The sequence below is a fragment of the Malus domestica genome, chromosome 06 (assembly GCF_042453785.1).
Source record: "Malus domestica chromosome 06, GDT2T_hap1".
Classification (NCBI taxonomy): Eukaryota; Viridiplantae; Streptophyta; class Magnoliopsida; order Rosales; family Rosaceae; genus Malus; species Malus domestica.
The window spans coordinates 17,825,138-17,833,498 of NC_091666.1; positions in this window are offsets into that span (position 1 = coordinate 17,825,138).

The window sequence follows — 8,361 nt, forward strand, 5'->3', positions numbered from 1 at the left end:
CATTTTCATTTGGATTTTGTATCCATAAAATTGATTTAAGTGGAGCTAAACAAAATGAAAATCCAATTCTCATTTAAAGAGACAAAACAATTTTGTTCTTATCCTATTTGGGCCATCATGCAATAACCACAACTTTTTGGGCCATATTGCGAAAACATAAACTTTTGGGGTCACTTTGTAAAAACACAAAAGTCACTACTTCATGTAAATACAACTAGAACCCAAAATTTAAATAAACTCAAAACTTCATTAAAGGAGCAAAACAATTTGTCCTTTAGCGTTTTTAGGCCTTAACGTCAAAACGTAAACTTTCGGGTCAAAGTACAAATACACAAAAGTATCAAAACTTTATGTAATTGCATAAAAGCCCCAAAAATACCCTATTTTAATAGGGTGGCCGGCCATTTAGGGATAAAAGGTGTGGTGTGTGTTTTGATTTATTAGTTTTGTCAAAAACATTCAAGTGGTGCATAAGAAAAGAAATTCTTATCACCTTTTCTTTTACCTTTCATAATGATGATATATATTTCTTTTGCTATTTAATCAAATATCTAATATTTTAAATATATGATAAATCATTTGAAAAACATATAACATAAACTTTACGAAATAATCAAAACTTTGAATCAAAACACAAAACCTTTTAGTTCTTGGCAAGAACATCAAGAACAATGAAGAACATCCATGAAAACCCATAAAAGCTCCATGAATGTTTTCAAGCCATAAAACTCAAATTTTCACCATTCAATATGATGTTAACATCCTAGGGTACTTAGGGGTTACAAAAGTCACCTTAAAACACTTTTAACAAGACAAACATGAACCCAAAAAATCACCCTTTGGATTTGGCCGAAAATCCCCAAAATCATGGCACCAAATTTTAGCTCCAATATTCATCCTCATATGAACTACATCTACAACATTTGAGATGGCAAATTTTCAAACAAAATTTACATTCAAAGAAGCAAGAATAAAGCTTGTAACAATTACAACTTTTAAATCATAAACTTATGAACTACAAAACCCAAAAGGATTCACCAACTACTAGACCTAGGCTCTTGATACCACTTGAAGGAATTATTTTGAAAAACATGTTCATTTGAGCAACATCATATAGCATGCAATTAACAATTAAAGGCGGAATCATGCTTGTATGCACCCAAAAACAAAACATTACCATGAAATTCAAAGCCTAGTAGATTGGTGAACCAATAATCAACTCAAAACAAAGTGAGTTGAAATTTTTACCTTTGTGGATTCCTCTTTGCATAAGCAAAGACTAATCACCCAAAGAGATAGGGCCTTCATTCCTTGCTTCTTAGATCCATGGATTTGGATGGAAAAATAGGTTCTCCAAGTTCCCAAAATTGAGAACCTCTAAGTCTCTTCACCAAGGTTAGATTGTAGAAGAAATGAGTGACCTTGGAGTTGTTAGGATTGCTAGATGTACCCTCCAAGGTGTTGGCCTCTTTAGAGAGAAATGGAGAGACTATTCTCACCAATTTTCCCCAAAATAAAAACCCTTAATCACATAATGAATATTTGGCTATAAAGTCCTTTATATAGTCCCTTCAAATAAGTGACCTAAAGAACCAAAACCCTAATTCATCTAACATGGCCGGCCTACCTAGGGATTTTTGGGCTTTTGGGCCTTTGTGAATCTTTATTCATTAAGTTGTCATACAACTTAAGTCAATGGGCTTGACTTTCGAAGCCCATTGGGCCTTAAGGTCCAAAACTATCCCGAGGTCTTTAACGAACTTATTCGTTTGATTAATTAACATATTAATTAATCCTTGCCATAATTTAAATGATTAAACCATTTAATCATTCTTACTCATCTCCGTTTAATCTTCAATCTCCACCTTTTATGGTGTGCGATCCATTAAGTTCCTTTTAGCGAGGTAGTGGGCGATTAAAACCATTTTACATCGATTGTGAATTGAAACTATTTTCAATTCTCCCTTTAGTGATTACACACGTTTAGGGCTTCCACAAACCATGGTTGACGCCTAGCAGCATGTCATGGTTACCCAAGCTAATCAGAAGAGGTTAGAGAACCTATTCAGTTCGGGATTACAAATGCAATACGGTCTTTCTCTAATCTAATACTCTTGACCACATTGTTTGGTTTGATAGTTTATTTGTTCATGTCTACTATCCAATGTGAATCTTGTGCTTATATGATTTACTTGAATGTGATTTGGAACGCATTCCCTAATCTCATTCATACTCTGGCCAGAGATTCTAAATCATATCATAGAGTATTCTCCCTCAACTGTTTGAAGGTTAGAGATCCCTTGTTGCGCATTCACTTGTCTCCATAGCTAAGTCACTTGACCCCAACGATGCCGTGGACACCCCGAGGGGGTGACTTTGACATAATCAAAGATCAAGGACTTAACCACAAGACAACTGTGATGCCTCAGGTCAAAGGACTACTTTGCATTATCCCAACCATGAGTTCTTATGTGACATGGAATATGAGAACTCTTCGTTGATCACGTTCAGTGTACTCATTCTCTATTGAGCACCTACGTACTTGTCTTGATGTCACACACACCAATGACTCGAGACTAATCACTCTCCCTGAGAGAAGACATAGTACGTACCGATCTTAACGGACTGTCAATGCCCAATTGACAATCCTATGATCAGGAACATTTAGGATGTGTCTACGAAAGAATGGTCTCATGAATCTAACTTCATTAGATTACATTCTCCCAATCACATATTCCTTGGACTTTATCGTTTAAGCATATAACATTTATATGAGACGGCTCAAACAATAATCTTTGCCCTTTATATGTAAAACTAGATTAGTTTAACATGTGAAATGTCCGTAAAGTATCATCACATGATTGGCTTTAGGGCACATTTCCAACAGGATAAAAGTTCGTGTTAAGACAATTAGGGGTGAACGTACCGTCGACTATTATGACTATAGGGCCAAACCTCACTTTTTCAAAGTGGGGGACTAGGTACTGAAGGAAATGCTATTATAAGAAGGCATACACATTACAAATGTTTTGACTCTCAACAGCTTGAGATCTTTTATCACACAAGCCATTAGGCAAATATTTAAAGAAGAGGGAATTCAGACAACTTATTCTGAGTCTTTTGCGTTCCTAGCACTGGAACACTTAGTTTACGCTGACCTACCCTTATACCCCAACTCAAAGCTTCAACATGCGTACTTTGACACAAAGTATGTGATACTAAGTGTTACAACCAACATGGTTCACATATCAAAAGCATGGATCCCCTCATGCATAGCAAAACATTCATAAGCATCACTCATATCAATCAACATAAACATCATACATTCCAACACATTCATACATAAACATCATACATTCCAACACATCTATACATAAGCCAACTGTGCTTCGAAAGGGTTCAACATACTTTGTGTCTTCGACACTTGCTACAATGTGCCTCGACACATTGCCCTTATTCTCACCAACCAGGTGATGAAATGTGAAGAATGAACTCATCTTCATGCCACCAACCAGGTGATGAAATATACAACCCGTACTCTAATATCATTTGTCAACTTGCCACTCATGGCACCAACCAGGTGAAGAAGGAACTCATCTTCATTCCACCAACCATGTGATGAAATGTACAACCCATACTTTCCTTCATGCCATCAACCAGGTGTTGAAATGTACAACCCATACTCTAATATAATTTGGCAACTTGCCAATCATGCCACCAACCAGGTGAAGAATGAACTCATCTTTGTGCCACCAACCAGGTGATGAAATGTACAACCCGTACTCTCTTTCATGCCAACAACCAGGTGATAAAATGTACAACCCGTACTCTAATATCATTTGGCAACTTGCCACTCATACCACCAACCAGGTGAAAAAGGAACTCATTTTCGTGCCACCAACCTGGTGATGAAATGTACAACCCGTACTCTCCTTCATGCCACCAACCAGGTGATGAAATGTACAACCCGTACTTTAATATCATTTGGCAACTTGCCACTCATGCCACCAACCAGGTGAAGAAGGAACTTATCTCCGTGCCACCAACCAGGTGATGAAATGTGATGAAAGGTGATGAAGGAACTCACATTCGTACCACCAACCAAGTGATGAAAGCAACTCACCATTCATTCCACCAACCAGAAAATAAGTGGTATAACTTGTACATGTGAACTGCTAGCATTCACAAATAATAAAAAACCCTCAAGTTCTACAACTCAACTAGGGGAGCACTTATGCCCAACAAGAGTTATAGTACTTCAGTGCATGGCATACGAAGATCAAGCTATTCAGCCCTCTTACATTTGCTTCAGACATTTCTCCTTTGTAACAATGCAAACACTACAACTCGTAAAAAGCTTCACACACTCTCGATCAAAACAGTGTAAAGCAAAACCAATTTATGGTGCCAACAAGAGCTTCATCAATGGAGGGCAACCACAATTCTCAAAAGCTTTACACACTCTTGATCAAGATAGTGTGAAGCAAAACCAATTTATGGTGCCAACAAGAGCTTCATCAATGGAGGGCAACCATAATTCTCAAAAGCTTCACACACTCTTGATCAGGACACTGTGAAGCAAAACCAATTTATGGTGCCAACAAAAGCTTCATCAATGGAGGGCAACTACAATTCTCAAACCTTCGAAGCAAATTCAAGATTGTTCGAAGCAAATTCAATTTATATGGTTTATCCAAACCTTCGACTACTACAAGGTGTGGCTTGCATCACAATCTCTTGCTCAACAGTGTGGAAGCAAAATTTGTATATGTTGTCTGTCCCACATTTTCAAATTTCTAATTTTCCTAAAAAAAAAAAAGAATTGGGAAATTCAACAAAGCTTCATCAATGAAGGACAACTACAAATTCTCAAAAGCTTCACACTATCTTGATCAAGATAGTGTGAAGCAAAATCAATTCATGGTACCCAATAAAAACTTCAACTCCAAAGCTTCACCTACAAATCTTCAACTCCAAAGCTTCACCTACACAATAGCTTAACCTACAAAAGCTTCACTCACAATAGCTTCACCTATAAAAGTTTCACCAACAAAAGCTTCACCCACCACAAAAGCTTCACCTACATAAGCTTCACCCATAAAAGCTTCATCAACAAAAGCTTCACTCACAAAAACTTCCCCCACCACAAAAGCTTCACCCACAAAAACTTCCCCCACCATAAAAGCTTCATCTACAAAAGCTTCACCCATAAAAGCTCCACCAACAAAAGCTTCACCCACAAAAGCTTCACCCATAAAAGCTTCAGCTACAAAAGTTTTACCTACAAAGCTTCAACACAAAAGCTTCACCTACAAAAGCTTCACACTATCTTGATCAAGATAGTGTAAAGCAAAATCAATTCAAGGTACTCAACAAAGCTTCAACCTCAAAGCTTCACCTACAAAGCTTCACCTATAAAGCTTAATATATATATATATTCGGAAATTCGAAAATTAAAAAATTCGAAAATTCAAAATTAAAAAAAAAAAATTGCCTAGGCCTCCTCTTCTTTGGGCCTAACAACTTTCATAACAAATATATATAAAGGAGGAGTTCTCGGCTACCACTTAGAAAGGAAAATGGTGAAGTTTTGTTACTTTGGAAACTTGGCCACTGATAGGAGCATATTTATGCGACTGAGTTACCTTGTTCTCATGCATTTATGTTGTTATTTCTTAGTTAATTATGTATTTTAAGCTATTTTCGTGTGTTTGTAGGTCCATAGGCCTTATGAAGCAATAAGATGCATTTTGGAGCAGTTTTGGGCTTGGAATGAATAGCACATGCATGGAGCAAGGTGGATGGACGAAATTGAAGACTAAAGACGCTAGGAATGTGTTAAAGAGAAAGAAGAATTAATGTAAAAAAGACAAAGAGCTCAGCCACAAAGGGGTGTCACTCCACCATTCTCCTTTCCATCATTACCTTGCACCACCATTGCACTCCCTTTGGATTCCTATGTCGTGCATCATCATCCATGTTCCCTTCATTGACTCATTTGTTGCATCATTCCACCTCCATTTCCTTTCTCTACCATGTGCACAATCATTCATGTTCCCTAGCTGCAACACCACTCCATTTTACCCCCATGCTTTGCATCATCACTTCACTTTCACCTTTGAATCATTTCAAACACCACTCATTGCACTTAATTGCTACACCATTCCTTGTTCCCTCCATCATTTCAGATTCTTGCATCATTACATTGAATTATTGCACTCAATTGCTACACCATTCCTTGTTCCCTCCATATTTTCAAATTTCATGCATCATTACATTGAATCATTGCATTCAATTGCTACACCATTCCTTGTTCCCTCCATCATTTCAGATTTCATGCATCATTACACTCAATTGCTACACCACTCCATGTTCCCCTCCATTGCCATGCACTTCCTCTATAAAAGAAAGTGTGTGTAATATAAATTTAGTACACACTTTGTTATATCATTCACTCCCATTTCAACACAACCTTCATCCAAACACATTCATTCATCTTCACATCCATTCCTCCATACAAACAAACCTTCAAACACTCACCAACACCTTGTGCCATAGCAAAGAAAGGGAAGGAAAGTGCTTGGATGTGCTTGCTGTCCAACTTGTTGGAAATATGCCCTGAAAGTCAATCTTTGGAAGAAATCTTTCAGGACAAATAAATGAATGTATGGATGAATCTTATACATCAAAGGCAAAGACACGAATTAGGACTATCTCAATAAACGAAATATGTCCTTAATAGTGTATCCATGGACAATGGATCGATTGAAGAAGTAATCTAATGATGTTAGACTACAGAGACCTTCTTCACATAACCAGATGTCCAAAAGGTTCCTGGTCATTAGATTGTCGGAGGGATACTGACAATGCTTAGACCAGTACATACTATGTCTGCTTCAAATGGAAGGATGGAAAGTCTCATCCCATTCGTGTTGTGACACTAAGACAAGTATGTAGGTGCTCATTAGGGGAATGAGTTCACTGAACACAATCGAACGAGAGTACTTGCATGGAGGTCTACTCACATATCAAGCAAGTAACTCTAATGGTTGGAATAATGTAAGTAGTCCTTAGACCTGAGGCATCGTCGTTGTCTTGTGGCTAAGTACTTAATCTTTGATTATGTCAAAGTCTCCCCATTCGCGGGTGTCCACGACATGATTGGGGTTAAGCCACTTAGTCATGAAGGCAAGTGTATGCGCAACAAGGAATCTCTAATCCTCGATAAGAGAGGAAGAATACTCTAAGATATGATTCGGGAATCTTCGGCCGAAGTATCGAGCGTATTAAAAGGAAAGCGTTCCTATACGACTCAAATGAATCATATATGAAGGAATAATCATATTAGGGGTTTGACATAATATCCATACCCTAATGATGTGATTGAGAGTATTGTATTAGAGAAGGATCGAATTGCATTGTAATTCCAACTGAATAGGTTCTTCGAATAAACTTCTACATTAGCTTGGGTAGCTATGACATATGGTTAGATGTCACTCATAGCTTGTGAGTTCTTCTAGATGATTAAATGTAGTCACCAAAGAAGAATGGTGAATTTAAATGAAGTTTCAATTCAATAAGTGATTGAATTAATTGGATTGGTTCCAATCACCTCACTGCCTTGCTAATTAGAACCTAAAAGATTGTTCACCAATACACTATTGTAGTGAGTAACTAATGGATGATGGAAATAATTAATTGGATTAATTAATTGTTGTGATTAATTTAGAAAGTCTAAAGAAATCATAAAAGCGATAAAGATCGTTTTGGGCTTAAAGAAACGTTCGGGTTTAATTGGGCCCATTGGGCCTAAACCCATTGGGCTTTTATTCAAGCATTGGATGACTTGAAATTATAAAATCCCAAAGCCCAAATAAACAACAAAGAGGCCGGCCATATAGGTGTGGAAATGGTGAGATATTTAGTCAATTTGTTGGCTAGGTTTTCTTTTGTCTATATAAGGAACTTTATAATGATATTTTCCTTAAGGCATTTTTGGGTGTTTAGAACAACAAAGAGGCAAAAGAATATCTCTCAAAAACACCACAAAGGGCCGGCCACCAAAGGGAGTGTTTTAGCTAACAATCTTTCACTCTTTTGGTTATTCCTTCATCCTTCTCACTACACTTGTGGGTGAGGATCTTCAGAGGTTTCCTACTTTGGAAACTTGAAGAGAACCTAGGAGCACTCATTCTAACAAAGTGGAGGTGGCAAGGAGGGAAGCTAGGCTCAAGGATTTCAAGGAGCAAAGAGCTTGGAGGTGGTCCATGCTTGGTCTAAAATCAAGATCAAGAGGTATAAGACTAACCTTCACTTTGTTCTTGATTCTATAAAATGTTTTGATGCATTATATATAAACCT